Raw genomic sequence first — 26,721 nt, 5'->3', positions numbered from 1 at the left:
AGAGAGAGAAGAGAGAGAGAGAGAGAGGGCGGGGGAAGGGAGAGAGAGAGAGAGAGAGAGAGAGAGGGGGGTAAGGGAGAGAGAGAGGGGGGCAAGGGAGAGAGAGAGGGGGGCAAGGGAGAGAGAGAGGGGGGCAAGGGAGAGAGAGAGGGGGGGAAGGGAGGAGAGAGAGGGGGGGAAGGGAGAGAGAGAGGGGGGAAGGGAGAGAGAGAGGGGGGGAAGGGAGAGAGAGAGGGGGGGAAGGGAGAGAGAGAGGGGGGAAGGGAGAGAGAGAGGGGGGAAGGGAGAGAGAGAGGGGGGAAGGGAGAGAGAGAGGGGGAAGGGAGAGAGAGAGAGGGGGGAAGGGAGAGAGAGAGGGGCGAAGGGAGAGAGAGGGGGGAAGGGAGAGAGAGAGGGGGGGAAGGGAGAGAGAGAGGGGGGAAGGGAGAGAGAGAGGGGGGAAGGGAGAGAGAGGGGGGAAGGGAGAGAGAGGGGGGGAAGGGAGAGAGAGAGGGGGGGAAGGGAGAGAGAGAGAGGGGGGGGGAAGGGAGAGAGAGAGGGGAGGGGAAGGGAGAGAGAGAGGGGGGGAAGGGAGAGAGAGAGGGGGGGGAAGGGAGAGAGAGAGGGGGGGAGGGAGAGAGAGGGGGGAGGGAGAGAGGGGGGGTTGAAGGAGAGAGGGGGGGGGGATGGAGAGAGAGGGGGGGAAGGGAGAGAGAGGGGGGGAGGGAGAGAGAGGGGGGGAAGGGAGAGAGAGGGGGGTGGGAAGGGGAGAGAGGGAGAGGGGGAGAGGGAGAGAGAGGGGCGGGGGGGAAGGGAGAGAGGGGCGGGGGGGGGAAGGAGAGAGGGGCGGGGGGAAGGGGGGCGGGGGGGGGAAGGGAGAGCGGGGCGGGGGGGAAGGGAGAGAGGGGGCGGGGGGGAAGGGAGAGAGGGGCGGGGGGGAAGGGAGAGAGGGGCGGGGGGGAAGGGAGAGAGGGGCGGGGGGGGAAGGGAGAGAGGGGCGGGGGGGGAAGGGAGAGAGGGGCGGGGGGGAAGGGAGAGAGGGGCGGGGGGGAGGGAGAGAGGGGCGGGGGGGAAGGGAGAGAGGGGCGGGGGAAGGGAGAGGGGCGGGGGGGAAGGGAGAGAGGGGCGGGGGGGAAGGGAGAGAGGGGCGGGGGGGAAGGGAGAGGGGCGGGGGGAAGGGAGAGAGGGGCGGGGGGGAAGGGAGAGAGGGGCGGGGGGGAAGGGAGAGAGGGGCGGGGGGGAAGGGAGAGAGGGGCGGGGGGAAGGGAGAGAGGGGCGGGGGGGGAAGGGAGAGAGGGGCGGGGGGGGAAGGGAGAGAGGGGCGGGGGGGAAGGGAGAGAGGGGCGGGGGGGAAGGGAGAGAGGGGCGGGGGGGAAGGGAGAGAGGGGCGGGGGGAAGGGAGAGAGGGGCGGGGGGGAAGGGGAGAGGGGCGGGGGGGAAGGGAGAGAGGGGCGGGGGGGAAGGGAGAGAGGGGCGGGGGGGAAGGGAGAGAGGGGCGGGGGGGAAGGGAGAGAGGGGCGGGGGGAAGGGAGAGAGGGGGGGGGGGAAGGGAGAGAGGGGCGGGGGGGAAGGGAGAGAGGGGCGGGGGGGAAGGGAGAGAGGGGCGGGGGGGGAAGGGAGAGAGGGGCGGGGGGGAAGGGAGAGAGGGGCGGGGGGGAAGGGAGAGAGGGGCGGGGGGGAAGGGAGAGAGGGGCGGGGGGGAAGGGAGAGAGGGGCGGGGGGAAGGGAGAGAGGGGCGGGGGGGAAGGGAGAGAGGGGCGGGGGGAAGGGAGAGAGGGGCGGGGGGGAAGGGAGAGAGGGGCGGGGGGGAAGGGAGAGAGGGGCGGGGGGGAAGGGAGAGAGGGGCGGGGGGGAAGGGAGAGAGGGGGCGGGGGGGAAGGGAGAGAGGGGCGGGGGGGAAGGGAGAGAGGGGCGGGGGGAAGGGAGAGAGGGGCGGGGGGGAAGGGAGAGAGGGGCGGGGGGGGAAGGGAGAGAGGGGCGGGGGGGAAGGGAGAGAGGGGCGGGGGGAAGGGAGAGAGGGGCGGGGGGAAGGGAGAGAGGGGCGGGGGGGAAGGGAGAGAGGGGCGGGGGGGAAGGGAGAGAGGGGCGGGGGGGAAGGGAGAGAGGGGCGGGGGGGAAGGGAGAGAGGGGCGGGGGGAAGGGAGAGAGGGGCGGGGGGGAAGGGAGAGAGGGGCGGGGGGGGAAGGGAGAGAGGGGCGGGGGGGAAGGGAGAGAGGGGCGGGGGGGAAGGGAGAGAGGGGCGGGGGGAGGAGAGAGGGGGGGGGGGGAAGGAGAGAGGGGCGGGGGGAGAGAGGGGCGGGGGGGAAGGGAGAGAGGGGCGGGGGGAGGGAGAGAGGGGCGGGGGGGGAAGGGAGAGAGGGGCGGGGGGGAAGGGAGAGAGGGGCGGGGGGGAAGGGAGAGAGGGGCGGGGGGGAAGGAGAGAGGGGCGGGGGGGAAGGGAGAGAGGGGCGGGGGGGAAGGGAGGAGAGGGGCGGGGGGGAAGGGAGAGAGGGGCGGGGGGAAGGGAGAGAGGGGCGGGGGGGAAGGGAGAGAGGGGCGGGGGGAAGGGAGAGAGGAGAGAGGGGCGGGGGGGGAAGGGAGAGAGGGGCGGGGGGGAAGGGAGAGAGGGGCGGGGGGGAAGGGAGAGAGGGGCGGGGGGGAAGGGAGAGAGGGGCGGGGGGGAAGGGAGAGAGGGGCGGGGGGGGGAAGGGAGAGAGGGGCGGGGGGGGGAAGGGAGAGAGGGGCGGGGGGGGAAGGGAGAGAGGGGCGGGGGGGGAAGGAGAGAGGGGCGGGGGGGGAAGGGAGAGAGGGGCGGGGGGGGGGAGGGAGAGAGGGGCGGGGGGGGGGAGGGAGAGAGGGGCGGGGGGAAGGAAGAGAGAGGGGCGGGGGGGAAGGGAGAGAGGGGCGGGGGGGAAGGGAGAGAGGCGGGGGGAAGGGAGAGAGGGGGAGAGGAAAGAGGGATCGAAGAGGAAGGCTAGAAGACACACTTGCACAAGTAGTAAAGTGAATGTTGTTTGTCACAGGCGTGGTTGGTATTAATGAGGGGCAATTGCTGCATCTCATTCGGGGTCACTGTACCTCGTTAGAGTAATAAGGTCTGACTCCGTGGCATTCTGCAGAAGGGGTTTAACATACAACACAACTGATGTTTTAATTCCTTGCATCCAACAGCTCTTAATAAAGCATAACCAGCTTGGGGAGGATTCAATTAACAACTGGAACACTCAGGAATATTGAGGGCAGAGTAATTTCACCGCACTCAAACATTTCCTCCATCAACTCAGTCATGCAGTCGCGCCTATAACTTTGAGCGCAAGAGTCAGCAAGCCAAGTGGCAGCCACTGCTGGTACAGAACGAGACATCGGACCAAATGCAGGCACACACTGGTGTACAGACACTGGCGAAAGTCGCAGATATCCCGGGCACTGCCATCTTCAGCCTGATCTGGAGCTTGTTAGCAACTACACCACGCTTTGCTGTCATAGAAACATAGAAAATAGGTGCAGGAGTAGGCCATTCGGTCCTTCGAGCCTGCACCGCCATTCAATGAGTTCATGGCTGAACATGCAATTTCAGTATCCCATTCCTGCTTTCTCGCCATACCCCTTGATCCCCCTAGTAGTAAGGACTTCATCTAACTCTTTTTTTTGAATATATTTAGTGAATTGGCCTCAACAACTTTCTGTGGTAGAGAATTCCACAGGTTCACCACTCTCTGGGTGAAGAAGTTTCTCCTCATCTCGGTCCTAAATGGCTTACCCCTTATCCTTAGACTGTGACCCCTGGTTCTGGACTTCCCCAACATTGGGAACATTCTTCCTGCATCTAACTTGTCTAAACCTGTCAGAATTTTAAACGTTTCTATGAGATCCCCTCTCATTCTTCTGAACTCCAGTGAATAAAAGACCAGTTGATCCAGTCTTTCTCAATATGTCAGTCCCGCCATCCCGGGAATCAGTCTGGCGAACCTTTGCTGCACTTCCTCAATAGCAAGAATGTCCTTCCTCAAGTTAGGAGACCATCATCGTAACTCCTCATTTGCAGGCTTGCAGTCACTCCTGGGTATCCGGGATTTCACACGGTGCAGGTACACACTTGATCAGATTGCACGCTCTATCAAATATTGGTTTTATTCCAGTCTCGTGCTTATTATTCTGCATTTTTGCATATATAGGGATGATGTCAGCAATGTGTGTGTCCGTTTCTGAATGAAATGAATACAATGCTCCGCACACTCCGGTGAGTAATCTTGGAGCTGACTTCTTAGTCAGCCGTGGAACACCCTCACCTGAGTCAGCAGGCTGTGGGTTCAAGTCCCACTCCAGAGACTTGAGCACAAAAATCTAGGCTGACACTCTCAGTGCAGTGCTGAGGGAGCGCTGCACCTGACGGAGGGGCAGTGCCGAGGGAGCGCCGTATGAGATCCCCTCACATTCTTCTAAACTCCAATGGATACAAGCCCAGTTGATCTAATCTCTCCTCATGTGTCAGTCCTGCCATCCCAGGAATCAATCTGGTGAACCTTGGCTGTACTCCCTCAATAGCAAGAACGTCCTTCCTCAGATTAGGAGACCAAAACTGAACACAAATTCCAGGTGAGGCCTCACCAAGGCTCTGTACAACTGCAGTAAGACCTCCCTGCTCCTAAACTCAAATCCCCTATGAAGGCTAACATGCCATTTGCCTTCTTCACCGCCTGCTATACCTGCATGCCAAACTTTAATGACTGAGCCAACTTCTGAGCCAACCTCAGAGTAAACTCTGAACTTTAGTCGAATAAAAACAAGGTTAATTGTGAGGCCAAACGGTTTGGCTAAACAAGGCGTGCAAAGCTTGAAATAGCTTTGTTACCCGATTGGATGATGCATCCACTTGCCTCCATCTCCAAGATTTTTATAAACTAATAAATAAGTCTTTATGTAATGTATGCCCCTGTGAGTATGCTCACAGGTATGTGCGTGTTTCAGTGTGTGTTTGTGCACGGCCCGGCATGGAAATCGGCACGACCATCAGCCATTGGAGGGAGCAGCGTGCGGTGGTACACCACTGCAGGGAGCAGCGCGTGCTGCTGCAGGAGGGCGACGGCTGCGAAGCCAGGTCGCTGATTGCAGTGCGGGCAGGCACAGCAGGAGGGGGCGAAGGAGCGGCAAGAGTTTGTAGAGGGAAGTGACCGGGGCCCAGGAGAGGCGTGAGTTTGGGGCCCGGAAGAGGAGAGGGCCAAGAGGCGAGGGCCAGCCCAGACTGCGATATGTGTGCGCGCACTAGGTCCGTGCAGCAGAGCAGGTCTCCAGTCGTCTTGGTTAACCCTCGCCACTGGACCAAGAGCTAGCTCTGTCAAGCCCGTGTGGTGGCTGGTGTGCAACGGTCACCACACGTTAAAAAAATCCACGCACAGGCATCTTCCACCCTTCAGGATGTAGTTCGGGATCTGGAATATTAGGTCCTTCATTGAAATGCCTATGAACTCAACCTTTTTTGGCGTGGAAGCAAGTCATCCTCACAGGGTCTGCCTATGATGATGATGATGACGCTCACAGGTATGTAGAGCTGTTGAGTTGGGAGTGACTTAGCCAGTCATGTAATGTTCACAAAACTCAATAAAACCCCAACCAGTTGGGTTTGGGGGGGGGGGGGGGATGAGGCAGGTGGCAGTGAGCCTGGTGGATGAACTGGTAATGTGCAGTGTGATTGTTAAACCTATTGCTGATACACCAACTGGTTCTTAATAGAAATGTGGTGCTATGAATTCTTGTGCAAAGAACGCATTGAGCAGATACATTACAGTTGACATAATGAGAAACCAAACAATTGTTTTCAAAGCCCCCCCAGGATGGGTTTTGCTCCCAGCTGTGTCTCCCATTGCTCGGGACCCCTGGCAGTCACCGAGGGTTGACAGTCCAAGTCTCGCCATACTCCGTGCCGCTCCCCCAGTCCCCCTCGGGCGAGCTGTGCGATTAGCACTGTCGTGTTTAGTCAGATGTACTTCGAAATCACCAGCTTGGTGCGTCAGAGGGTGAGAAGCAGTTTAAGCTGACTGCTCGCTCCATGTGTACTAAGTGAACCAGAGGTCAAAGGTGAGAAGGATCAGGAGTAGATTGAACAGTTCATTAGATGTAATGGCCTCACACAGTACGTACAGCACAGGACCATGCCGGTGTTTATGCTCCACACCAACCTCCTCCCACCCCTCTTCATCTCACGCCATCCCCATATCCTTCTATTCCTTTCTCCCTCGTGTGTTTATTCAACTTCCCCTTAAATGCATCGAATCTATTCGCCTCAACCACTCCCTGTGGCAGCGAGTTCCACATTCTCACCGCTCTGGGTAAAGAACTTGTTTCAGTTGCTTTGTTTGATCTGAGAGTGACCGTTATATTTATACCCCTTTGTTCTGAACTTACCCCCAAGTGGAAACACTTTATCCACATCCACCCCATCATAATTTTATAGACCTCCATCAGGTCTCTCCTCAGCCTCCTCTTTTTCCACCCCAAGCACCCCAGCATGTTCAATCTTTCCCAATACTTGCTTCCTCTCAATTCTGGTAACGTCCTTGTAAGTCTTTCAGTACATCCTCCAGCGCTTTTTGTAGTATGTATACCTCAACTGTATACAATGCTCCAAGTGTGGTCTTACCAAGGTTCGGTATAAATGTAACATTACCGCCCTGCTTTTGTATTCGATTCCTCTCAAAATGAACCCCAGTACTTGCTTTGCACTCTCTCTCTGACCTTATTAACTTGAATTGGTACCGTTAATGGATTATGGATCTGTATTTACAGATCTCTTTGCTCCTCAACTCTATCGTTCCATCCTTCCGTCATCATAGGCAGTCCCTTAGAATCGAGGAAGACTTGCTTCCACTCCAAAAGTGAGTTCTCAGGTGACTGAACAGTCCAATACAGGAATTACAGTCCCTGTCACAGGTGGACAGACAGTGGTTGAGGGAAAGGGTGGGTGGAACTGGTTTGCCGCACGCTCCTTCCGCTGCCTGCGCTTGATTTGTGCATGCTCTCGGCGACGAGACTCGAGGTGCTCAGCGCCCTCCCGGATGCTCTTCCTCCATCGTTCCCAACAGTAAGTTGCCTCCTGATTCCTACCACCGACACGAACCCCCTCACACTTTATTCTGTTGAATTCCACTTGCCGTAGATCTGCCCACTCTGCAAGTCGATGTCTTTCTGTATTTCAGCGCAGTCCTCCATAGTGTTAGCTCTATCTCCCCAAATTGGTATCATCTGCGAAGTTCCCCCAGTTTCTAAGTCTGCACCATTTCTGTACATGGGGAACAGCAGCGGTCCCCATTGAACACCACTTCCCCCCAGTCTGCAAAACGCCCCCGCCAGTCCTACCCTCGCTTTGCCTCAAATGGATCGAACGATGGTTTGTCGCCATCTTTCAATCCATTCTGCCACTTGACCCGACTCCACGCACCCTGACCTTTGTCGCGAGTCTCTGATGTGGCACTTTACAGAAGGCTTTCTGAACGTTCATGCGTAACACACACCCACTGCATTGCCCTGGTCTATCCTTTGTTACTTCTTCAAAGAACTAACCTTCCTATGAAGAACACTCGCCTCGGAGTCAGAAGGTTGTGGGTTCAAGACCCACCAAAGGACTTGAGCTCATAATCCAGACTGAATCTCCCAGTGCAGTGCTGAGGGAGCGGCGCACTGTCGGAGGGGCGGTGCTGAGGGAGCGGCGCACTGTCGGAGGGGCAGTGCTGAGGGAGCGGCGCACTGTCGGAGGGGCAGTGCTGAGGGAGCGGCGCACTGTCGGAGGGGCAGTGCTGAGGGAGCGGCGCACTGTCGGAGCGGCGCACTGTCGGAGGGGCAGTGCTGAGGGAGCGGCGCACTGTCGGAGGGGCAGTGCTGAGGGAGCGCTGCACTGTCGGAGGGGCAGTGCTGAGGGAGCGCCGCACTGTCGGAGCGGCGCACTGTCGGAGGGGCAGTGCTGAGGGAGTGCCGCACTGTCGGTGGTGCTCACTCAGGTGGACGTAAAAGATCCCATGGCATTATTTTGAAGAAGAGTAGGGGAGTTATCCCCGGTGTCCTGGCCAATATTTATCCCTCAATCAACATGACAAAAAAAAACAGATTATCCGGTCATTATCACATTGCTGTGTGTGGGAGCTTGCTGTGCGCAAATTGGCTGCCGCGTTTCCCACATTACAGTTGTGACTACACTCCAAAAGCACTTCATTGGCTGTAAAGCGCTTTGAGGCGTCTGGTGGTCATGAAAGGCGCTAGAAAATCCATGATTTTCCTTTTTTATGGAGGCCTTGTTAGAGTTCATGCGTAACACACCCACTGCATTACCCTCGTCTACCCTTTGTCACTTCTTCAAAGAACTGACCTTCCGATGGAGAATGTGTCGGTTTTCCATCCTTTGAGAGCTGGAGTGAAGCAATTGCCAAACACGGCCTTATTTCATGTTAGAAATTGGTCAAGTTTGATAGCACCCCGATGGCCTCGTGAGTTTATCTGGTTAATAGTCACACTGACGTGGCCCAACTAGATCTGGTAAGGGATGGTTAAACCAGTTGTACACCAGATATGCTTCAGTCTGCACCCCTTGGACTTGTGGGAAGGAACATGGGGGCTGTACTTCGGGAATCATAGAAATTTACAGCACAGAAGGAGGCCATTTGGCCCATCGTGTCCGGGCTGGCCGACCAAGGGGTATCCAGCCTAATACCACTTCCCAGTTCTTGGTCTGTAGCCCTGTAGGTTATGGCACTTCAAGTGCACATCCAAGTATCTTTTAAATGTGGTAAGGGTTTCTGCCTCTACTACCCTTTCAGGCAGTGAGTTCCAGACCCCCACCACCCTCTCAGTGAAGAAATTTCTCCTCAAATCCCCTCTAAACCTCCTACCAATTTCTTTAAATCTATGCCCCCTGGCTGTTCACTTCTCTGCCAAGGGAAACAGGTCCTTCCGATCCACTCCGCTCATAATTTTATCTTCTCTTAGGCAGTCCCTCAAATTGAGCATGATTTGCTTCCACACCAAAAAGTTCACAGGTGTTTCAATGAGGTACTTGAGATTCCAAATCCTGAACTACATCCTGAAAGGTGGAAGATGCCTGTGCGTGGATTTTTTTTAACGTGGGGTGGCCGTTGCACACCAGCCACCACACGGGCTTGACAGAGCTAGGTCTTGGTCCAGTGGCAAGGGTTAACCAGGACGACTGGAGACCTGCTCTGCTGCACGTACCCAATGCGCGCACACATATCGCAGTGTGGGCTGGGCCCGTGCTGCCCCTGGGCCCTCGCCTCTCTGGGCCAACTCTCACCTCTCCTGGGCCCCAGTCACATCGCTCCACGATCTCTCGCCGCTCCTGCTGTACCCGCCCACACTCCAATCAGCGACCTGGGTTATGGTGACGTCAAATCGAGGCACCCTTCTCCAAGTTGTCGCCCTCTTGAACCAGATCACGCTGCTCCCTGCAGTGCCATTCCTTCTGCACACCGTTCCTTCTTTAGTCCCGACCTGCGGCTGATGTTCCCTCGCAGGTCAGGGCCGCGCTGTAATTTTGCACATCTCAATCAGGTCTCCCCTCAGCCTCCTCTGCTCCAAAGAAAACAGACCCAGCATCTCCATTCGTTCCTCATAGCCAAAATTCTCCAGTCCCAGCAACATTCTTGTAAATCTCCTTTGCACCCTTCCCAGTGCAATCACTTCTGGAGAATAGCGGAGTCACACTGACGTGGTCCAATTAGATCGGGTGAGGAATCGGCAAACCGGGTCTACACCAGATACGCTTCAGTCTGCGTTTCTTGGACGTGAGGCGGGAATGTGGGGGCTGTACCAGGGGCAATGTCCAAGGTGAGAGAGAATCAAGAACGTCCAAAGTAGAGGTGAGGGAGTGGTTGACCAGATCGACAGCTGCAGAATTCGGGTTAATGGAAGGCCAAAGGCCAGACAGCTGGCAGCTTAAACAGGCAACTGAAACGGGCAATTGTGAGTGGGTTCGGGGGAAGAGTGACCGAGAGAAAGAGAAGAATCTGAGTATGAGTTCTAACCAGAGCCTCTTTGCTCTGTAGTGCAAAAGAGGGCGTCAGATACAGTGGCTCAGTGGGTAGCACTCTCGCCTGAGTCAGAAGGTCGTGGGTTCAAATCCCACTCCAGAAACTTGGGCACGTAATCCAGGGTGACACGCCCAAAGCATAACCGAGGGAGCGCTGCACTGTCGGAGGTGCCGTCTTTCGGATGAGACATTAAACCGAGGCCCCGTCTGCTCTCTGATAGACTTTAGATCCCATGGCCACTATTTCAGAGAAGTAGAGGAGAGTTTTCCTCAGTGCCCTGGCCAATATTTATCCCTCATCAACATTACAAAAAACAGATTATTTGGTCATTATCACATGGCTGTTTGTGGGAGCTTGCTGTGCGCAAATTGGCTGCCATGATTTCTACATTACAACAGTGACTATATAAATGCAAGTCTTTCTTTCTTTGATGTCGTAACAAGTCCCAAGGTGCTTCACTGGAGCGATTATCAAACAAAGTTTGATACTGAGACACAAGGGGTTATTAGGGCAGGTGATAAAACTTGCTCAAAGAGGTAGGTTTTAAGTCATGTCTTGAAGGAGGAGAGAGGTGTGTAGAGAGGTAAATAGGGAGGGAATTCCAGAGCTTGGGGCCGAGGCACTGAAGGCACGGCCACCGATGGTGGGGCAATGAAAATCCGGGATGCTCAAGGAGCCAGAAATAGAGCGCAGAGATCTCAGGGGGTTGTGGGGCTGGAGGAGATTAGAGAGATAGGGAGGGGCGAGGGCCATGGAGGGATTTGAAAAAGATGCAAATTTTGAAATCGAGGCGTTGCTTAACCGGGAGCCGATATAGGTCAGCGAGCACAGGGGGTGATGGGTGAGCGGGACTCGGTGCAAGTTAGGACACGGGGCAGTGAGCACAGGGGGTGATGGGTGAGCGGGACTTGGTGCGAGTTAGGACACCGGGCTACCGAGTTTAGGATGAGACCAAGTTTACAGGGCAAGGTCGGTGGGTGGCCGACCAGGACGACAGAGGAGGCCCGCAGTTTGAATCGGAGGCTGCGGAGTTTCATTTCCTGACAACGACAGTTCAGCCCAGCGAAGGATGAGGAACAGGACAATGAGTTACTCAAAACCACAGGCCATCTCTCCAAAGCTTCAGAAAAGGTCAGAAGATGAAGCTAAAAATTGAAAGCACTTTGTCACAGAAGCAATTGCCAAAGAAACATTTCCGTCAAATTACTGCTAATTAAAAATAAAATCGATCTGCAGGGACACATCCTTGGCATGTCGCTGCTGCTGCTTCAGGTTTGAGCAGGATGTGTGTCGGGGGTGGGGGATCGACATAACAATTAGGAGGAGTCAGCCATTTGGCCCCTCGAATCTGCTCCGTCATTCAATGACATCATGGCTGATCATCGAACTCAATTCCACTTTCCTGCCCGATCCCCTGGAGTGCAAAAATCTATCGATCTCAGCCTTGTATATATTCAATGACTCAGCATCCACAGCCCCCTGGGGCAGAGAATTACAAAGATTCACCACCCTCAAGAAATTTTTCCCCATCTCAGTCGGAAATGGCCGACCCCTTATTCTGAGACTGTGTGACCCCTGATTCTAGACTCCCCAGCCCGGGGGAAACCCCATCTGAGTCTCAATGGGTTCAAGTACCACTTCAGAGACTTGAACACAGAAATCTAGGCTGACACTCCCAGCGCCGCACTGTCGGAGGGGCAGTGCTGAGGGAGCGCCGCACTGTCGGAGGGGCAGTGCTGAGGGAGCGCCGCACTGTCGGAGGGGCAGTGCTGAGGGAGCACGCCGCACTGTCGGAGGGGCAGTGCTGAGGGAGTGCTGCACTGTCGGAGGGGCAGTACTGAGGGAGCGCCGCACTGTCGGAGGGGCAGTGCTGAGGGAGCGCGCCGCACTGTCGGAGGGGCAGTGCTGAGGGAGCGCGCCGCACTGTCGGAGGGGCCTTCTTTCGGATGAGACGTGGAACCAAGACCCCGTCTTCTCTCTCAAATGGAGGGAAAAGATCCCATGGCATTATTCCGAAGAAGAGCAGGGGAGTTCTCCCCGGTGTCCTGGCCAATATTTATCCCTCAATCAACATCACAAACAGGTTATCCGATCATTATCACACCGCTGCTTGTGGGAGCTTGCTGTGCACACATTGGCTGCCACGTTTCCCACATTACAACAGTGACTACATTCCAAAAAGTACTTCATTGGCTGCAAAGTGCTAAGCGGCGCCCTGACATTGTGAAAGGCGCTTAATACGTACAAGTATTTTTTTGTTCTTTGAATTCTATCTGTGCTGTGCTTCTTAAAAGACAAATGTAGAGTTCAGACCCTACCCACTTGGATCAAACTCGTCTGTTCGACATTCAGACTGTATCGATAAATGAAAGGAGTCCCAGTTCCTTCTCTGCAGCTGAATACCAAATACTCGGGCTCATGACCTTCGGAATCAGAGACGAGACAGCGACCAAGTGAGCCAGAGAGAGATAGCACATTATATTATATTATTGATGCCACATCAGCATATAAACTGGCCGGCTTAATTTGAAAATTCTTATGTATGCCCCCAACAACAGGCTATTTAACATGCGCCTCTCCCTCCCTGCATTATTTCAGCACGACTCAAATGGCAGTCAATCAATCAGCACAATCGCTTCTCAGAGTCTGAAGGTTGTGGGCTCCAGCCCCACTCCATCAACAGCTTGCATTAATATAGCGCCGATAACGTCCCAAAGCGCAATTATCAGTCAAAATCTGATACCGAGCCACAAAAGGAGATATCAGGGCAGATAAGAGGTCGTTTTTAAAGGAGTGTCTTAAAGGAGGAAAGAGAGGTAGAGAGATAGGAGAGGTTTAGGGAGGGAATTCGAGAACTTGGGGCCCGGGCAACTGAAGGCACGGCCGCTGATGGTGCAGTGATTAAAATCGGGGATGCTCAAGAGGCCAGAGTTGGAGGAGCGCAGACATCTCTGAGTTCGAGAGATCCGGAGGGGCGAGGGCCAAGGAGGGATTTGAAAGTAAGGATGAGAATTTTGAAATCGAGACGTTGCTTTACCGGGAGTCCACGTCGGTCAGCGAGCACAGGGGGTGAGGGGTGAGCGGGACATGGTGCAAGATGGGATACCGGCTGCAGAGTTTGGGATGGTCTCTTGTTCAGTCCAGGCTAACGCTGCAGTGCTGCACTGAGGGGGAAATGTGGCTCGCCCAACGGAGTGTCCTCGACCAGGCCAACATCAAAGCACTGACCACACTCTACCAGTTCCGTTGGGCAAGCCACATTGCCCACATGCCCGACACGAGACTCCTAAAGCAAGCGCTCTACTCGGAGCTCCTACGCGGCAAGCGAGCCCCAGGTGGGCAGAGGAAACGTTTCAAGGACACCTTCAAAGCCTCCCTGATAAAATGCAACATCCCCACCGGCACCTGGGAGTCCCTGGCCAAAGACCGCCCTAAGTGGAGGAAGAGCATCTGGGAAGGCGCTGAGCACCTCGAGTCTCGTCGCCGAGAGCACACAGAAAACAAGCGCAGGCAGCGGAAGGAGCATGCGGCAAACCAGACTCCCCAACCACCCTTTCCTCCAACCACTGTCTGTCCCACTTGTGACAGGGACTGTGGCTCTCGTATTGGACTGATCAGTCACCTGAGAACTCACTTTTGGAGTGGAAACAAGTCTTCCTCGATTTCGAGGGACTGCCTATGATGATGATGCTGTACTGAGGGAGTGCCGTGTTGTCAGGAGATGCTGACTTGACGTGCTCAAATTGCCATCGCCTCCCGGTCACACACCATCCTGGTTTGAATATAGGTCGGCCGTTCCTTCATTACCACTGGGTCAATATGATGGAACTCCCGACCCAACACCAACCATCATGGGAGTACCTTCACCTCACGGATTGCAGGGGCTCGAGAGAGAGAGAGAGAGAGAGAGAGAGAGAGAGAGAAGGCCCACCACAAACTTCTCAAGGGCAACTAGAGATGGGCAATAAATACCGGCCTGGTCAAAGATGTCCACATCCCAGGTCCTGGCCAACATTGCCCCTTCAACCAACACCACAAAAAATAAACAAATGTTGGGATCGTTCAACTTCTCATCAGTCCGAAGATGGTACTGTGTACAGAATGGCTGCCGCTTCGATGGACGTAAGAATTGTCAGTGCCCTTCAAAATAATTCATTGCATGTCAAGATGTACACGATGCACTGCAGCAACTCGCGAAGGCTTCTTCAGCAGCATCTCCTAACCCTGCAACCTCTACAGCTTAGAAGGACAAGGGTAGCAGGCGCATTGGAACACCATCACCTCCACGTTCCCATCCAAGTCATGCACCAGCCCGAATTGGAAATATATCGGTCGTTCCTTCATCGTCACTGAGTCAGAATCCTGGAATGCCCCCTCTATCATCATCATCATCACAGGCAGTCTCTCGAAATCGAGGAAGACTTGTTTCCACTCCAAAAGTGAGTTCTCAGGTGACTTGAACAGTCCAATACAGGAATTACAGTCTGTCACAGGTGAGACAGACAGTGGTTGGAGGAAAGGGTGGGTGGGACTGGTTTGCCGCACGCTCCTTCCGCTGCCTGCGCTTGGTTTCTGCATGCTCTCGGCGACGAGACTCGAGGTGCTCAGCGCCCTCCCGGATGCTCTTCCTCCACTTCGGACAGTCTTTGGCCAGGGACTCCCAGGTGTCGGTGGGGATGTTGCACTTTTATCAGGGAGGCTTTGAGGGTGTCTTAGAAACATTTCCTCTGCCCAACTGGGGCTCACTTGCCGTTTAGGAATTCCAAGTAGAGCGCTTGCTTTGGGAGTCTTGTGTCGGGCATGCGGACAATGTGGCACGCCCAACGGAGCTGATCGAATGTGGTCAGTGCTTCAATGCTGAGGATGTTGGCCTGATCGAGAACACTGACGTTGGTGCGTCTGTCCTCCCAGGGGATTTGCAGGATAATAAGAACATACGAAATAGGAGCAGGCCCCTTGAGCCTGCTCCACCATTCAATAAGATCATGGCTGATCTGATCACGGACTCAGCTCCACTTCCCCGCCCGCTCCCCATAACCCCTTATCTTTGAAGAAACTGTCTATTTCTGTCTTAAATTTATTCAATGTCTTGCGGAGGCATCGTTGGAGCCCTCCCAAACAGCACTGTGGGAGCACCTTCACCACACGGACTGCAGCGGTTCAAGGCATCAGCTCACCACCACCTTCTCAAGGGGCAATTAGGGATGGGCAATAAATGCCGGCCTTGCCAGCGATGCCCACATCCCTTGAACTTTTATTTTTATTTTTAAACAACTAAGAGAAGCTGGAGTTGTTCTCTTTAGAGCAGAGATGGTCAAAAGGAGATTTAATCGAGTTGTTCAAAATCATGTGTAAATAGGGAGACATTGTTTCTCGTTGGCAAGAGGGTCAGTCACCAGAGGACACAGATTTAAGATAACTGGCAGAGAATTGGAGGGGAGATGAGGAGAATTATTTTTTAATAAACACAAGATGTTGCGATCTGGAACACACCAAGGAAGAAGCAATGGGGAAGGAGCGGGGGGAGTGGGACTAATTGGATCACTCTTTGACAGAGCCGTACAGGCACGATGAGCCGAATGGCCTCCTTCTGTGCCGCAAGATTCTGTGACGTGCTTCTTCACGTTGATTCTGGGAAAGTGATGAGGTGTTAGCTTTCCTTCAAATTATCCCAGCACGATGTTAACACTCTCTGTAGAATACTGAACTCATATCAGCAAAAAAAACACACACAAACATCCCAACATTTTCATTAATTCTTTCAATAATTAATGAGGGATTTGATTACCAAACTAATTAGTTCACACTCCATGATGCCCTACATGGATCAAGTCAAAGCACCAACACTGTAGCTGGAGAGAAACGATATCCGCTGGTTGGGGAGTCTAGGACTAGGGGGCACAGTCCAAATATTAAAAGGCCGGCCTTTCAGGAGTGAAATTAGGGAACACTCCGACAAAAGGTCGTGGGAGTTTGGAACACTCTCGTCCGCAAACGGCAACTGATGCTGGGTCAATTGTTAATTTTAAAATCGGAGATTGATAGATTTTTGTTAACCAAAGGTATTAAGGGATATGGGGCAAAGGAGGGTGTTTGGAGTTAGGACACAGATCAGGCATGATCTCATTGAATGGTGGAACAGGCTCGAGGGGCTGAATGGCTTCCTCCTGTCCTTAACAAAAAGGTGTTCAACATCATAACTGATTTTTGATAGAGTAAATATTGAAACATACAAGATTCTGAGGGGGGATCGACAGGGTAGATGCTGAGAGGATGTTTCCCCCGGGCTCAAGTGTCTAGAACCAGGGGTCACAGTCTCAGAATAAGAGGTCGGCCATTTAGGACTGAGATGAGGAGGAATTTCTTCACTCAGAGGATGGTGAAATTTTGGAATTCTCTGCCCCAGAGGGCTGTGGATGCCGAGTCTCTGAATATATTCAAGGCTGAGATTGATAGATTTTTGGAGTCTAGGGAAATCAAGTGATCTGGCGGGACAGTGGAGTTGAATTCGAAGATCAGCTATGATCTTATTGAATGGCGGAGCAGGCTCGAGGGGCCGTATGGCCGACTCCTGCTCTTAATTATTATGTTCTTATGTTCTAAATAGGGGGAGAAACTGTTTCCTCCAGCAAGTGGGTCAGTAGCCTCTTAGATTTAAAATAATTGGAAAAAGGACTAGAGGGGAAATAAGACGACATTGTTTCGGTTATGTATGTAACCCTTGGCAACCTGCATCACACCACCACCAGAGGGCCTACCTGTTGGAGTCCCAAGGGATCCCAGCATCCCTTGAGAGCACTGCAGAGAAGCAGACCTCCCATGTTGTACCTGTACTCTGGAGTTTAATTAAAGGAATTAACGTCACACTTACTCATTGCATACAGTACTCAGTTACATCCTTTATTATGAGCGTAACAGTTTCCTCCCCCTCCCCCGAGAGGTTATTGTTGTGTATGGAGGAAGAGTCAGACTGAACACTGTGAGCTCAAAGTAAAGGGTGACCTTAGTCTTTTATTGCCGGTCTCCAGAGTGCCTCTCCAACCTGTGAAGCCTTCTTAAATACCTGCGCTCCCAAGGTATGGGATCTCTTGGGACTCCGGGGAATGAGCCCTCTGGTGACTGTACAGAGTAAATACAAGTCCACATATATAACAGTTATGATCATCTGGAACGCACCAACAGCAAGGGCGGCAGAATCAGATTCCACAGGAACTTTCAAAAGGCAAGTGGACTTGTATTTGAAGAGGATTTATTTGAAGGGTTATGTGGAGAGAAAGGTAGGATGTGGGGCTAAATTGGACAGCTCTTTCAAAGAGCCGGCATAGACCAGACGGGCCAAATTTCCCCCTTCTGTGCAGTAAGATTCAACTGATGTCAGTGCAGTGCTGAGGGAGTACTGCACTGTCGGAGGTATAACGTATGTCCCTGAGCGTATGCTCACAGGTTTGTGGAGCTGTTGAGTTGGGAGTGGCTTAGCCAGTCACGTGATGGTCACAAGACTCAATAAAACCCCAGCCAGTTGAGTTCAGGGGATCCACGATGAGGTATGCAGTTGTGAGCCTAGTGGATGAACCGGTAATGTGTAGTGTGATTGTTAAACCTTTTGTTAATAAACCAACTAGTTCTTAAAAACAATGTGTTGCTATGAATTCTTAAGCAAAGAACCAACAAAGCAAATAAATTACAGGAGGTACCACCTTTCGGATGAGACATTAAACGGAGGCCCCGTCTGCACTCTCTGGTGGACGTAAAAGATTCCAGGGCACTATTTTGAAGAGGAGCAGGGGAGTTCTCCCAGGTGTCCTGGGCCAATATTTATCCCTCAATCAACATATCAAAAAGCAGATTATCTGGTCATTATCACGTTGCTGTGTGTGGCAGCTTGCTTGTGTGCAAATTGGCTGCTGCGTTTCCCACATTACAAGTGATTACACTCCAAAAAGTACTTCATTAGCTGCGAAGCGCTTTGAGACGTCCGGTGGTCATGAAAGGCGCTATAGAAATGCAAGTACTCCAGGTACAATAATAGAAAATAATAGAAAAGCAAATTATAATTTAAATGGCGAAAAAGGACCTGGGGGTCCTTGTGCATGAAACACAAAAAGTTAGTATGCAGGTACAGCAAGTGATCAGGAAGGCAAATGGAATGTTAGCCTTCATTGCAAGGCAGATAGAATATAAAAGCAGAGAAGTCCTGCTACAACTGTACAGGGTATTGGTGAGGCCACACCTGGAGTACTGTGCACAGTTTTGGTGTCCGTAGTTAAGGAGGGATATACTTGCATTGGAGGCTGTTCAGAGAAGATTTATTAGGTTGATTCCGGAGATGATGAGGTTGACTTATGGAGGAAAGGTTGAGTAGGTTGGGCCTCTACTCATTGGAATTCAGAAGAATGAGGTGATCTTATTGAAACTTATAAGATAATGAGGGGACTCGACAAGGTGGATGCAGAGAGGATATTTCCACTCATCGGGGAAATTAAAACTAGGGGACATTGTCTTCGAATAAGGGGCCTTGCATTTAAAACGGAGATGAGGAGAAATGTCTTCTCTCAGAGGGTTGTAAATCGATTAAATTCTCTGCCCCAGAGAGATGGGAGGCTGGGTCATTGAATATATTTAAGGTGGAGATAGACAGATTTGAGTGATAAGGGAGTAAAGGGTTATGGGGAGCGGGCGGGGAAGTGGAGCCGAGTCCATGATCAGATCAGCCATGATCTTATTGAATGGCGGAGCAGGCTCAAGGGGCCAAATGGCCCACTCCTGCTCCTATTTCGTCTGGTCTTAAGTCTTTCTTTCTTCTTTCTCAGGCACAAAATACTTGCAGTGCAGAAGCAAATTCTCCAGGAAGCAGGTATTGCAACGAGTACAACGTCTTACACTCACAGCAAGCATGGCGAGTGACGCATTCACTTGTATCTGCGGGTGCCAATTGTGGTCTGACAGACTCCTGAAGGATTCATCCCATGTCATCCATGAGGCGTCCAATAGACTGGCCCTGGGGTCAAACAGCCTTCTCGCATCAGCACCAATGTCTTCGCAACAAACAAAAGTCTTCGAGAAAAAAAATGAGAACAACACACCATGTTTGTTTTCCAATGCCCCGGTGATTTTACTCATGGGTTTTGCTCGCCTCAGTGCCCCAGAGATTAATTCCTGGTGACACCAGTGCGAGCCTGGCGGGTTGGTAATTCTACTTGTACGTGTGGGGTGGGGAAGAGAGACCAGAACTATGGACCACAAAGCTAAGATAGTCACCAATAAATCCAATAGGGAATCCAGGAGAAACTTCTTTACCCAGAGAGTGGTGAGAATGTGGAACTCGCTGCCACAGGGAGTGGTTGGGACAAATAGTATCGATTCTGTTAAGGGGAAGCTGGATAAATACATGAGGGAAAAAAGGAATAGAAGGATATGGTGATGGGGTGAGATTGAGAGGGGTGAGAGGAGGCTGGTGTGAAGCATAAACCCCGGCACGGAGCAGTTGGGCCAAATGGCCTGTTTCTGCACTCTACATTCTATGTAATGATGCCGAAAGATGCACCCAACACGATAAAAAAAAACAGCCTCCGCAATCCGAAGAATTCACCACAGACCGTCAGACACTCCAAGCAGAGAAGGTGAAGGCTTCTCACTATTACCTCACACATGATACAAGGCATCAGCTGTGGCTCAGTGGGTCGCACTACCGTCTCTGGCTCAGAAGGTACTGGGTTCACATCCCGCTCCACAAAGTCGAGCACAAAATCTAATTGGACACTCCCAGTGCAGTGCTGTCGGAGGTGCCATCTTTCAGATGAGACGTTGAACCGAGGTGGATACAAAAGATCCCACGGCATTATTTCGAAGAGGAGCAGGGGAGTTACCCCCGGTGTCCTGGGGCCAATATTTATCCCTCAATCAACATCACAAAAATCAGATTATCAGGTCATCACCACATTGCTGTTTGTGGGAGCTTGCTGTGCGCAAGTTGGCTGCCGCGTTTCCTGCATTAGTGACTACACTCCAAAAATACTTAATTGGCTGTAAAAAGTTTTGGGACGTCCTGAAAGATGCTGAAGAAATGCAAGTCTTTCTTTACATGCATGTAGAAACCAAGCGCAGGCAGCGGAAGGAGCGTGCGTCAAACTTGTCTCAACGACCCTTCCCCTCAACCACTGTCTGTCCCACCTGTGACAGGGACTGTGGTTCTCGTATTGGACTGTTCAGCCACCGAAGGACTCATTTTAAAAGTGGAAGCAAGTCTTCCTCGACTCCGAAGGGCTGCCTCTGATGACTTTCTTTACTATATCATTCTCTGGACCACAACTCCAAAGTCAACATCACAACTATTTGTATTTATATAGTGTATACTGGAAAGGAATAGAAGGACCCAGTAAAACATTCCAAGGCACTTCACAGGAGTAATTATCAACAAACTTTGACACCGAGTCACAAAAGGAAATATTAGGACAGGCGACCAAATGCTTGGTCAAAGTAGTAGGTTTCAAGGAGCCTCTTAAAAAGGAGGGAGTGGTGGAGAGGTTGAGGGAGGGAATTCCAGAGCTTGGGGCCGAGGCAGCTAAAGGCACGGCCGCTGATATAACACATCAATCCCGACATTCAAGACCAAACCATTAATGAGTGTAGGAGGTTCCAACTTTCCCCTGCAGAGCCAGAGCCTCTCTTCCATTTCCCTGGGGGGTGGGGAGGAGATAATGTCAGAGCTTCTCTCCATACCATGGTACAAAACACTCTGCCTCTGCCCTTCGATTGCCACGAATCCTGGACCAAGGACCTGAAGCCCATATATGGTCGGACACCAGTCAAAAACAAGGGTAGATGACCAACCTTGGATTATTAGAAACATAGAAAATAGGTGCAGGAGTAGGCCATTCGGCCCTTCGAGCCTGCACCGCCATTCAATGAGTTCATGGCTGAACATGCAACTTCAGTACCCCATTCCTGCTTTCTCACCATACCCCTTGATTCCCCTCGTAGTAAGGACTTCATCTAACTCCTTTTTGAATATATTTAGTGAATTGGCCTCAACTACTTTCTGAGGTAGAGAATTCCACAGGTTCACCACTCTCTGGGTGAAGAAATTCCTCCTCATCTCGGTCCTAAATGGCTTCCCCCTTATCCTTAGACTGTGTCCCCTGGTTCTGGACTTCCCCAACATTGGGAACGTTCTTCCTGCATCTAACCTGTCTAAACCCGTCAGAATTTTAAACGTTTCTATGAGGTCCCCTCTCATTCTTCTGAACTCCAGTGAATACAAGCCCAGTTGATCCAGTCTTTCTTGATAGGTCAGTCCCGCCATCCCGGGAATTAGTCTGGTGAACCTTCGCTGCACTCCCTCAATAGCAAGAATGTCCTTCCTCAGGTTAGGAGACCAAAACTGTACACAATACTCCAGGTGTGGCCTCACCAAGGCCCTGTACAATTGTAGCAACACCTCCCTGCCCCTGTACTCAAATCCCCTCGCTATGAAGGCCAACATGCCATTTGCTTTCTTAACTGCCTGCTGTACCTGCATGCCAACCTTCAAATGACTGATGTACCATGACACCCAGGTCTCTTTGCACCTCCCCTTTTCCTAATCTGTCACCATTCAGATAATAGTCTGTCTCTCTGTTTTTACCACCAAAGTGGATAACCTCACATTTATCCACATTATACTTCATCTGCCATGCATTTGCCCACTCACCTAACCTATCCAAATCGCTCTGCAGCCTCATAGCATCCTCCTCGCAGCTCACACTGCCACCCAACTTAGTGTCATCCGCAAATTTGGAGATACTACATTTAATCCCCTCGTCTAAATCATTAATATACAGTGTAAACAGCTGGGGCCCCAGCACAGAACCTTGCAGTACCCCACTAGTCACTGCCTGCCATTCTGAAAAGTCCCCATTTACTCCTACTCTTTGCTTCCTGTCTGACAACCAGTTCTCAATCCATGTCAGCACACTACCCCCAATCCCATGTGCTTTAACTTTGCACATTAATCTCTTGTGTGGGACCTTGTCGAAAGCCTTCTGAAAGTCCAAATATACCACATCAACTGGTTCTCCCTTGTCCACTCTACTGGAAACATCCTCAAAAAATTCCAGAAGATTTGTCAAGCATGATTTCCCTTTCACAAATCCATGCTGACTTGGACCTATCATATTACCTCTTTCCAAATGCACTGCTATGACATCCTGAATAATTGATTCCATCATTTTACCCACTACTGATGTCAGGCTGACTGGTCTATAATTCCCTGTTTTCTCTCTACCTCCTTTTTTTAAAAAGTGGGGTTACATTGGCTACCCTCCACTCGATAGGAACTGATCCAGAGTCAATGGAATGTTGGGAAATGACTGTCAATGCATCCACTATTTCCAAGGCCACCTCCTTAAGTACTCTGGGATGCAGTCCATCAGGCCCTGGGGATTTATCGGCCTTTATTGAGAGCCTGTTGGAGATGGGTGGGGCGGGCGGGGAAGGAGGTGACGAATGATGCATTTGTTCCAACAACTTGCATTTATATAGCGCCTTTCAAAACCACTCTGTCTCAAAGCGCTTTACAGCCAATGACGTACAACGGAGTGCAGTCACTGTTGTAATGTTGGAAATATAAAGCGGCTTTAACGTAGTAAAAACAACCCATGAGCATCAAACAAATTTTGACATTGAGCCACATTAGGTGATATTCGGGAAGGTGATCATAAGACAGACAGACCTGGATTTCTATAGCGCCTTTCACGACCACCGGACCTCTCAAAGCGCTTCACAGCCAATGAAGTACTTTTTGGAGTGTCGTCACTGTTGTAAGCTTAGTTGAAGACGTAGGTTTTGAGAGAGAGAGGTTTAGGGAGGGAATTCAAGAGCTTGGGGCCTCAACAGCTGAAGGCACGGCCACCAGTGGTGGAGCGAAGGAAATTGTGGATGCTCAAGAGGCCAGAATTGGAGGAATGCGGAGATCTCGGGCGGTTAACATAAGAACATAAGAATTAGGAACAGGAGTAGGGCATCTAGCCCCTCGAGCCTGCTCCGCCATTCAACAAGATCATGGCTGATCTGGCCGTGGACTCAGCTCCACTGACCCGCCCGCTCCCCATAACCCTTAATTCCCTTATTGGTTAAAAATCTATCTATCTGTGATTTGAATACATTCAATGAGCTAGCCTCAACTGCTTCCTTGGGCAGAGAATTCCACAGATTCACAACCCTCTGGGAGAAGAAATTCCCTCTCAACTCGGTTTTAAATTGGCTCCCCCGTATTTTGAGGCTGTGCCCCCTAGTTCTAGTCTCCCCGACCAGTGGAAACAACCTCTCTGCCTCTATCTTGTCTATCCCTTTCATTATCTTAAATGTTTCTGTAAGTTTAGGGGGTATCCCGTTCACCCATCACACCCTGTGCTCGCTGACCTACAGTAGCTCCCAGTTAAGCAATGCCTCGATTTCAAAGTTCCCAACCCCTCCATATATACATGCATTGGAGGCTGTTCAGAGAAGGTTCACTAGGTTGATTCCGGAGATGAGGGGGTTGACTTAGGAAGTTAGGTTGAGTCTAAAAAGAGTTCAGACGAATGAGAGGTGATCGTATTGAGACATACAAGATAATGAGGGGGCTCGACAAGGTTGATGCAGAGAGGATGTTTCCACTCATGGGAGAAATCTAAAACTAGGGGACAGAGTCTAAGAATAAAGGGCCGCCCATTTAAAACGGAGATGAGGAGGAATTTCTTCTCAGAGGGTTGTAAATCTGTGGAATTCTCTTTCCCAGAGAGCTGTGGAGGCTGGATCATTGAATAAAGTTAAAGCGGAGATAGACAGATTTTTGAGCGATAAGAGAGTGAAGGGTTATGGGGAGCGGGCGGGGAAGTGGAGCCGAGTCCATGATCAGATCAGCCATGATCTTGTTAAATAGCGGAGCAGGCTCGAGGGGCCAAATGGCCTACTCCGGCTCCTATTTCTTGTTATGTTCAAACTGGTCCTAACTCGCACCATCCTGCTCACCCATTATCCCCTGTGCTCGCTGACCTACATTGGCTCCCAGTTAAGCAATGCCTCGATTTCAAAATTCTTATCTGTTATGTATTTAACCCCTTGTAACCTGCATCAGAGGGCCTACCTGTTGGAGTCCCAAGGGATCCCAGCATCCTTGGGAGCATGGTATATAAGCAGGCCACCCAGGAGGTACCTGCACTCTGGAACTCAAAAGGAGTTAAGGTCTCACTTGCTCATTACACACAGTACTCGGTCTGACCATTTATTACGGAGTATAACATTATCCTCATTTTCAATCCCCTCGATGGCCTCGCCCCTCCCTATCTCTGTAATATCCTCCCCTCCTGCCACCCCGAGATATCTGCACCCATCTAATTCTGCCCTCTTGAGCATCCCTGATTATAAAATCGCTCAACCATCGGTGTCCGTGCCTTCTGTTGCCTGGGCCCCAAGCTCCGGAACTTCCTCCCTAATCCTTACTGGCTCTCTTTCCTCCTTCACAACGTTCCTTAAAATCTACCTCTTTGACCAAGCTTTTGGTCACCTGCGCTAATTTCTACTTATGCGGCTCAGTGTCAAATTTCTTCTCGATACTCCTGTGAAATCCCTTGGGATCTTTCACTATGTTAAAGGCGCTATATAAATATATATTGTTGTTGAACCGTGTCCCGATCACCTCCCCCCCCGCCCCCAACCCTGAAATTCTCAAATTCACGTTAAAATTCCTCCGTGGCCTCTCCCCTCCCTATCTCTAACCTCTTCAAGCCCCACAACCTCCCCACCCCCCGAAGATCTCTGCATTCCTCCAACTCTGCACCCTCCCCTCCACTTCCTTTCACCTCAGTCGTCTGAACTCAAGCTCTGGAATTCCTTCCTGAAACCTATCTGCCTCTCTCGAGTGTCAGCTGTGGCTCAGTGGGTAGCACTCTTGCCTCTGAGTCAGAAGGTTGTGGGTTCAAATCCCACTTCAGGGACTGGAAAACACAAATCTAGGCCGACACTACAGTGCAGAGCTGAGGGAGCGCTGCACTGTCGGAGGTGCCGTCTTTCAGATGAGACGTTAAACCGAGGCCCCGCCTGCTCTCTCAGGTGGCCCGAAAAGATCCCATGGCACTATTTCGAAGAAGAGCAACGGAGTCAGACCCGGTATCCTGGCCAATATTTATCCCTCAATCAACCTAACAAAACAGATTATCAGGGCATTATCACATTGCTATTTGTGAGAGCTTGCTGTGCACAAATTGGCTGCCGCGTTTCCTACATTACAACAGTGACTACATTGCAAAAGTAATTCATCGGCTGAAAAGCACTTTGGGACGTCCTGAAGTCATGATAAGTGCTATATAAATGCAAGTCTTTCCTTTTTTATATAGACATATATAAACAGACTGTGATTCTCATATTGGACTGTTCAGCCACCTAAGAACTCATGTTAAGAGTGGAAGCAAGTCTTCCTCGATTCCGATGGACTGCCGATGATGATGTACACATAAAAATATATATAAAAATACACACCACACCCATATTATAATATAAACCACACCCATATTATAATATAAACCACACCCATATTATATTTAATATATACACACACACACACACACACACACGTATATACCTATATGTATACAATTATAATATACAAATACCCAATTATAATACACACACATGTATACAGAAAACGATACACGCACAGACCTGACAATGGACTTTTTACAGTTAACCACAAGGAGGATACAGCGCAGAAATCACAAGATGTGATTCTCAAATAATCATTATAGATTTTTTTTGATGTACAAAACTGATTAAAATGGTCCGGCTATATACACACACACAAACCCCCAGCTTGATGTCACTGCATTAAAACAAACAAACAAACAAATACAGAACACAAGAAACGTGGTAAGCAAAAAAATATATCAGCTGAAAACTTACCCCAGATTGTTTTCCTGATTTCCCCACTGGTTTAGTTTGAACTGGTTTTTTTCCGCCTCAGATCCAAACGCCTTCCCCTTTAAGGAACTCCAGGGGCAAGATGAGAAAGAAATCCACCTTTCTTATTTTAAAAAAAAAGGTTGTAAATGAGAGAGAGAGAGAGAGGGCAAATCTTCTGCCTCACATTTAATAGGCAGGGTTGCGAATTCTTCCAGCGGAACCCCAGCAAACCAAGACACAAATGTCCTTTTATGCGAAGCTTGAAGCCAGTGCTAGATTACAATGTAACTGTGTGTGTATCTATCTGAGTGTGTATGTATCTATGAGTGTGGGAACGGCTCAGGATGGGATTGTCGCTATTGCAATAAGCTTACAACACACACACACACACAACTTTTGTGCTTAAAACAAAAAGGAATGAACGAATCCAGCCTTGGTTGAGCTGTAAAAAAAATCCCCCGGGTTATTGCTGTCAATTTCACACTCTCTCTGTCAATTTATGTCTCTTTCTCTCGCCCCTGTTCCTGCCTAAACTTCCGATGTAAACTGTGAACTGATATCCGAGGTTGCTCACTGTGTGTTCCTCACTTCCTCTCTCTCTCTCTTTCTTTCTCTCCAAAGCGATTTGCGAGGCGACGGCTGGGAGTGGGAGGGAGGGAAGGGGAGGAGGCTCCGAATCCCCACCCCTCAGACCCGCCCCGAAACTCACATCGCTCACATTTAAAGGAACAGCGCGCTCTATGTGTATTTATATGAGATACACGCACATACTCACTCACTTACTCACACACATACACTCACTCAATCACTCTCACAG

General features: G+C 51.3%; 1 protein-coding gene across 3 annotated transcripts in view; it reads right to left on the bottom strand.

Annotated features, from left to right (window-relative positions):
- The window catches only part of gdpd5b (glycerophosphodiester phosphodiesterase domain containing 5b), a 284,799-nt gene extending 258,305 nt beyond the window's left edge, over window positions 1-26,494 (bottom strand). For all 3 annotated transcript variants that reach the window (XM_070892565.1, XM_070892566.1, XM_070892567.1), the window contains exon 1: window positions 25,905-26,494. The gene's annotated coding sequence lies outside the window, so the exon portion shown is untranslated. The remainder of the gene's footprint in view (window positions 1-25,904) is intronic.
- Between the last annotated feature and the right edge of the window lie 227 nt (window positions 26,495-26,721).

The sequence above is a fragment of the Pristiophorus japonicus genome, chromosome 10 (genome assembly GCF_044704955.1).
Source record: "Pristiophorus japonicus isolate sPriJap1 chromosome 10, sPriJap1.hap1, whole genome shotgun sequence".
Taxonomy (NCBI): Eukaryota; Metazoa; Chordata; class Chondrichthyes; family Pristiophoridae; genus Pristiophorus; species Pristiophorus japonicus.
The sequence above is the reverse complement of the archived record's forward strand: the minus strand, read 5'-3'. Positions and strand labels throughout refer to the sequence as shown.